General features: G+C 52.8%; 1 protein-coding gene across 1 annotated transcript in view; it reads left to right on the top strand.

Moving 5' to 3' along the window:
- LOC116838388 (uncharacterized) overlaps positions 1 to 7,655 on the top strand; it is a 41,834-nt gene that overhangs the window by 4,159 nt on the left and 30,020 nt on the right. The gene's annotated exons all lie outside the window — the stretch shown is intronic.

The following is a 7,655-nucleotide window of genomic DNA, read 5'->3' as shown; positions in this document are numbered from 1 at the left end:
CGCTCCGGGACCCGGGCTCATGCCTGGCTCTCCCGGCTTCAAGCAGTGCTCGGCCTGTCATCGGCCGATGCCAACGGGAGACCCCTACGATCGTTGCCTAAGGTGCCTGGGGGAATCCCATCTGACGGACAAGTGCCGAATCTGCAAGTCCTTCAAAGCGGGGACAAAGAAGGAGCGGGACTCCCGTTTGAAACAGCTCCTTATGGAGGCTGCCCTGACCCCGGCGGTCCCGGTATCGACCGCACCGCAGCCTGCACCGAGAAGAACTTCGTCTTCGGTACCGGAGACAAGCGGTACCGCCTCAACACCGCGGCACCACAAGTCTCCAACTCAGAAGCCAGCCCGGCAGCGCTCGCTTTCGCCTAGGACGAAGAAGGCGAAGGCTCCTGCGGTCACGACTCCAGCATCGCAGTCCGAGCCTGTGAAACCATGCCGGCAGGCACCGCCATCTGCCCCGGCACCGGTGATCCCTGCACCGTCGACTCCGGCCAGGCAAGAGCCATCGAGTCCGGTGCTTGATAGCTCCCCGGCACGTACCGTGGTCGAGCTCACGGTTCCCACTACGCCGGAAACCTTTGCAACGGCGAGAGACCTAATCGCGTTGACTGAGCCTTCCCTGCCTCAGCCCCTGGCACCGCCAGTGCGGGCGCTTCCATCACTGGGAAAGCCAGCTATGCTCCGGCCACCATCTCTTGGAGCAACAGACAGGCACCGGTCCCGGTCGAGATCTCGGCACCAATCCCACTCACGCCGTTGGTCGCCTTCTCGACGCCGCTTGCAGTCCTGGCACCGATCCTACTCTCGGCGCCGGTCGTACTCGCGGCACCGGTCCGGATCCCGATCAATGGACCGACGCTCGACGCGTCGCTCTACTTCTCAGCACCGCTCCCGACGAAGTCATCGTACCGTCGGCGCACCCGATCCCGGTCGACCTCCCGGCACCGTGCTGGTCGTAGGTCCCGTTCCCGATCTCGGCACCGGTTCGACTCCCGGCACCGTTCTCCCGCACCGCCTGTCACCCGGCACCGGTCATACGGCCTGTCCGCCCTGCCTTGGCCGTCGAGACACCCTTCAGGTTCCTCGTGGCCAGACAGCGCGCTCTATGGAGATGTGGACCAGGGTCTGGAACAGCCCCAGCAATGGTTCTTCTGGACGCCTTGGGCATACCATCAAGCCCAAGGCGATCCCTGCCCGACGTCGAGATCTACAATTACCACCCGTCGGGTACCAGAGGCAACTATCAGTGCCCCTCCTCCGGAGACCGATATTGCCGAGTCCCAGGACCCATAGGCCGCCCCGGAATCGAGCCACCCTCTGGAACAGCAGCCTTTGGATGAGCCCCCGATCCCCGGTCTCTCCTCCTCCTCCTCACCAGATGAGGCAGTGGCGGGCACTTCGACCTCTGGCCCGCCCCCCATCGACCTTCGGGCTCACCAGGACCTGCTCTGCAGAGTGGCGTTGAGCATCAACCTCCTGGCAGAGGAGGTTCCAGAGGTTGAGGATCCTGTGGTGGACATTCTCTCGTCTGATGCACCGACGAGAGTCGCCTTACCCTTCATCCGCTCAATTCAATCCAGGGCTGATTCTATTTGGCAGTCTCCGGCATCTATCCCTCCGACGGCCAGAGGCGTGGAGAGAAAGTACATGGTACCCTCTAAAGGGTGCGACTACTTGTACACCCATCCTCCTCCATTCTCTCTGGTCGTCCAATCCGTGAACGAGAGGGAGCGTCATGGCCAGCCAGCTCCCGCCCCAAAATCGCGGGAGGCGAAAGGTATGGACCTGCTGGGCCGTAAGGTATACTCCGCAGGGGGTCAACAGTTACGTGTGGCAAACCAGCAAGCACTGCTAGGCAGGTACAACTTTAATACCTGGCAGTCCATGGAAAAGTTTAGTGAGCTGATCCTGGTAGACTCCCGCCCTGAGTTCAAGAGCCTCTTAGAAGAGGGGAAAAAGATATCTAGAACATCCTTACAGGCTGCACTTGATGCCATGGACTCAGCGGCTAGAACCATCGCGTCGGGAGTCACCATGAGACGGATTTCGTGGTTGCAAGTCTCCAGCTTACCTCCGGAACTGCAACATACGATCCAAGACCTCCCGTTTGAGGTGAGGGCAGGGCCTCTTCTCAGAGAAGAGCGGACCAAGGCTGCGAAAGCCTTAAGTGACACTCATGCATAAATGCACTCCCTGGGCATTACACACCACAAACCCACGCGAAGGTCCTTTCGGCTGCACCTCGTGCCCTTATCCCCACCACGCCCATGCCAGGACTTTCAAAAACGGCGGGGACGAGTGAACCGAAGATGCAATCAGTGTTCCCAGGGGGCCAATAACGGTTGCTGCCAACACCGCGTGGGACTGACACAAACTTTTTGAAGGTGCGCCAGAGAGCAGAGCACCAGGTCCTTCCCCGGACTCCTTTTCTTTCTCTCAACCGTCCTTTCTTCCTTTCCTCCTTCATGGCGTGGTCCCAAATAACTTCAGATCGATGGGTTCTACGCACGAGTGGAGTTGCTACCATCTACAGTGTTGTTTGCGCTCCACCCTCCCACTCACTCCCTCCCTCTTCAGGACCCCTCACGAGCATCTCCTTTACCAGGAGGTCCTCACGCTTCTCGAATCAGAGCGATTAGAGAGGTGCATTATGACATGACGCAGAGGGTTTTCTCCCACTTTTTTTAATCCCCAGTCGAAAGGAGGTCTCCGACCGATCCTAGACCTCGCGGAACTCAACGCCTTCGTTAAGGGAAGTTAAGATTCCGCATGGTTGTCCTTGGGGTCTATCATCCGTCCTTGGATCCGGGAACTTTCGCTGCTCTCGACATGAAGGACGCCGCGTACTTTCAGTGTTTCGATCTACCCACCTCAGCAGACGTTTTCTCCGCTTTGTGGCGCGGTGGGACCGTTCATTCCAAATTCACGGTCCTTACCCTTCGGCCTTCCTCTGCCCCACGAGTCTTTCGAAATGTATGGCAGTAGTGGCGCTTCCATCCATCGCAAGGTGTCTTCCCTTACCAGAGGATGCTTGTCCGATCTGCGCCTCCAAGTCAGGTGCCACCCCACTACAGTATATCGAGGAACCAATGGTCTCGAATCTTGCTAGGGGCCCTGGTAAAACTTTTCGACAAGTCCAATCCTCGATTTCCAACTCAGGAGGAATAGGAATTATCGGGGCTGTCTTGGCGCTTACGGTCGGACAGCCTGCTCCACCCAGACATTTTCCAGGTAATGCGTCTCTCATAACAACCTGCTAGCCTGTCCCCATCGACCTCGAGGTCCCTAAGAGTCTTTCTCAGACCTCCTGGCCGCAGCGAGTGGCGCCTCGATACTTTTGATCACGAAGGCATGCCAAGCTCATCTGCGCCACTGCAGATTCTGGTTAGCTTCTGTTTACCCCGTGCACATCAAGCAGTGACAGCATGGGACATCGTTTCACACTCACAAAGACTGGTCTATGCATCCTCACGTGCTCGGTGGCGAAACCCCTCCCGGGTTTGGCGCCAGGCTTGTGCCTTTTCCCCAGGCAAGGCCGTCCATTTCAGTTAAACAACGGACGCATACCATCTCTGGGACGTAGAGGGAGCTACAGTGGCTAGTACTCGTCGGACCATGGGCCTCTGTCCACTCTGGAACTACGACTGCACATAAAACATCAGGGGCTTGCGCAAACGTTGTACCTTTGCTCCAGCCTTTCTTCACTCACCTGTCAAGGCGCTCTGTGTCTTATGCTCACGGACACACCACGCAGTGCCCTATATTGCACAAGCAGGAGATACCCGCTCTTCTCCCTCTTTGTCAGGGTGAAGGACCTTCACCCTGTGGGAATTTTGTATAACCCACATATGGATCTGATGGCCTTCCTTTTCTTCCGTGAGAGTCTCAGAACGTGTGGAACCACCTATGCGGTCTTTTCTAGCCACAGGAATTAGGTACCCTTCGTCCGGACATAGTCCATTCTCTCTTTCGGAGGGGGTTTCCCCAATCATCTCTTCGCCTTCCGTACCAACCGGAGTGCCCCCAGGTTCTGCTCCTTCCGCTGGTCTTGCCTCGGCTCATCACGGGACCGCATTCCTCCTACCCTTGGATCGCGACCAATCTCGATATGCCTCCACGCTTCAACATGCTAGAGTGCACTAGGTCTGCGTGTGAAGCTGCGCAGGCAAGGCTCGGGTAATTCTCATCGCTCCCAACAGGTCGTGGCCTCGCAGGCATGTACGCTCCACCGCTGTTGAGACCTTCCATATGCCAGTCAGTTCACCAAGTTGCCGCTCCATCAGACTTGATTTGATCACCAGACCACGGCAGGCTTCTCATTCCCGACCTCGGTCCGACTTTCTGTGCGTTCTGTGCAGCCTGCGAGCTCACTTTTTACGCGTGTCAGGTTCCTAAGCGAACCTGCACTCTGGCTACGCGACTGTTTCGAAAGGCAGGTGTCTAGCGCTGCTGGGTCAGTCCGAACGAACCGCGCAAGGCTACCTTCACCGGCATGAGTGTCCCTAGCTATCACTAATCCAACGGTATCGCACATATGCTCATGGGCACCTTAACTGCAGTCTGTGAGCCTCCTTTAAAATATCAGCTTACAGGCAGATGTCCTCGCGCTCATCCTAGCGGATTAGCCCTAGTGATTGTCGTTCCATTCCGGATAGGAGAAGAGCTTCTTCCTCCGCCTTCTCTCACCCGATGGTCTCGATGTTCCTCAGGGTAGGCTAGAGCGTGTACCCCAGGTCCGCCGCACCCACCCCTCGTGACACATCAAACACCGTCTTCTATCAGAGAACTAATTGACTCCCGTACTTCTCGTAACCCTTGAGAAACCTGCTCTACTCCTGTAATCTCTATCGTCGGGCACGTGCGTTCCTTGTGCCGGATATTACTATCTGCGCCAGAGGGAGAGTCTCGGGAGTTTCGCGTCTCGTGGCGGCCACCGCTACACGATATTTCACACAAGCCAAGGTTGCAGCAAAGTGTAACCGGACCGCTCCAGCGAGCGTTGCCTACCCAAGGTGTCGTCTCCCCCTGTCCCCGTTAACCAAGACTTTTGCTCCCGGTATTTTATCCTAAACCTCACGCAGTGCCCGCGACCAGCAGAGCTTGCAGCTTCCTCGATGTTCGTTATAGAGCTGCTGGCTTCTACATGACCGCACCCGCCATTTCCCGAAAAAGACCTCACTTTTATTGCTGTGTCAGACAGGATGAAAGTTCGCCCATGTCTCGTCTTCTCGAGACATCTATCCATCTGGCGTGACGTCCGTGCCTTTAAAAATGTGCTACCTTTAGCTCGCACCCTCTCTAGGATGACTGACTGCACTTCCGACAATGAACATCACTCTTCTCTTATCTAGCCACGTTACCGGTCGATTTGCCTACAAGAATATCTGTGCGCTTCTGCAGCTCGAGTGGTTTCGTGCTTGATGACAACCACTATCTCTGCCCATTACGCCTTGTTCAAACCGTCAGGACGGCTGCAGGCTCTTGGCTTGGCCGTTTGCATTCAACAGTCTCAACTTCCGCACCCCACACGCCTTGCTGTAAGGCCTTGGAATTTCACCCTCTTGGAAGATGGATTATGAGCAAGCACTTGAAGAAGAAAGTATGGGTGTACTCACGTCTGGTGACTGTTGTTCTTCGAGATGTGTTGTCATATCCATTTTCCACACCCCGCCCTCCTCCCCGACTGCGGACGTAGCCGGCAGAAGGAACTGAGGACGGCAGGTCGGCAGGGAGCATATATACGGTGCCCTCGGGCAGCGCCACTTCGAGAGGGCGAGCTGCCGCCCGCGCCCGACCAGGATGTTGCTAGGGGAAATTTTTCCATAACGAACACGTCGCACTGCCGAGGCGCGCACCACCTACTTGGACTGAGATATGTAGGCACAACATCTGACCCAGACCACCGCAGTTACAAAGGTGAGCTAACTGTACTATTTCTTCTCTGCTTACAGAAGGCTAGATGCAGTGTTGATTTTTAATTTATGTAGTGACTCTCAAGCTCCTTTGCATTTTCCTTGAAGAGATTTAGTAGTGCTTTGTGTCCTTTGAGGACTGAAGATATTCCATCAGGGGCAGAAGCTTAGCAGCAGAAGAAGCTGCAACCTGATTGAAATGCTTGATTTAGCACATCCTTTTACTAAAGAAGCAGGCAGAATAGACATGAATTGCAAATAGTTATGCATCATAGGTTTTCTCAATAATGAAACATTAAAGAAGGTACTTCGTGACATATGTTTAAATTTCCCAGAATGAGGAAGGAGATTTGTCGTCAGCTCTGAGAGAGATGATGTGTGTGTGCATAACTGTACTAGATTTGCAGCCCTTCTTATAGCACGGAGCCCGATAGCGCTATGTTCCTCAGTCTATACACAAGGGGAGTGCATTGGTTTTTCTACCCACTGTGTTGGCTAATAAGCTTAATTTGGCTCGATTATTGGGCGTTTTATAAAGTCGCTTCAACACAGCCCAGCAAGCCATACGTAAACCAAGTTTGTAGGTGTAGTTCAATATTTAACGTTGATCAATAGCTACCATTATTTTGACCACTATCAGTTAGTAGGCTAATTGAAGAAATTCTAGCCAAATGATACTAAGCTAAGGATTAAGGTTCTTTACTTTATGCGTGTTACACTATGGGGCTATATACCGGACGAGTTTCTCAAAACAGTCTGTTTTCATGCTATCTATATATGTGTTGAGCACAAGATTCCTTTCATCTCAATTATATATAGTGTCGACATAACTCATACAGTGTTAAAGAGTAGTCATTCAAAGCCTTGATATAAGATCTCCCATGTGATTCTGTTCTTTACATGCTACAGACAAAGACACCCTAGTTTCGTTTCGAGTTAATGCTTAAGGCATTGAGGTCCAGCAGGCTCAGGCGAAGGACATATGCCTTCCTATATGTGCTGTTTGATGGCCTAGGATAGTCACAGCCTGGTGGTCTAACTCAGGTTTTTATGTGCGTGGAAGCAGGGTACCACCATTCTGTTATCGTGCTCTTTGTCTAGCTCTATAGCTGAGGAAAGATGAGAGGATAGTTGGTCAGCATGGGACAGCCCTACACTGCCTCAGCTTTATTAATTGCACTCTCATTCATTGATGCTACATCCTTGGAAGACGGAAAGTATAAATCAGTTTAGTCGAGTAAATTTTAGTAAGCACTCAATTTCACTGTATTACACAAACAAGGAGAAATATCTTTTCGCCACCTCTGAGTCTCAAAATTTACAAATGATTAGCAACCTGTTGTTAGAAATAGACTTTCTTGAGAACTATAGAGACTTAAATTTTAAGGGGAGAATGCTACTTTTGTCATATGTTGTAGATTATGCAGTGTATGGCAGATGTGAGTGGTCAATTTAATAGTTTTTTCCGCATTAGACTTTTTTGACCCCTAAGGTCTGCTAGAGCTCACATGTGAGATATAAATGTGAGGACGCCACGAACCACAATTTTCTACAACTGTCGAAAATGTAAATGTTAATAAGGAACTTGATCATAGCGCGCTAAAACGACCAATCGCTCAGTGCCTGGTAATCAACCAGAGTGTTACGACTTGGCACCAGCACGTTAGGCCCTGGCACAGCATAAAGCAATAGATTAATCAGCACCAATCTACAAAAGATAAGTGGAGATATGTCAAAAAATACTAA

This window comes from Chelonoidis abingdonii, chromosome 2 (assembly GCF_003597395.2).
Source record: "Chelonoidis abingdonii isolate Lonesome George chromosome 2, CheloAbing_2.0, whole genome shotgun sequence".
Classification (NCBI taxonomy): Eukaryota; Metazoa; Chordata; order Testudines; family Testudinidae; genus Chelonoidis; species Chelonoidis abingdonii.
The sequence above is the reverse complement of the archived record's forward strand: the minus strand, read 5'-3'. Positions and strand labels throughout refer to the sequence as shown.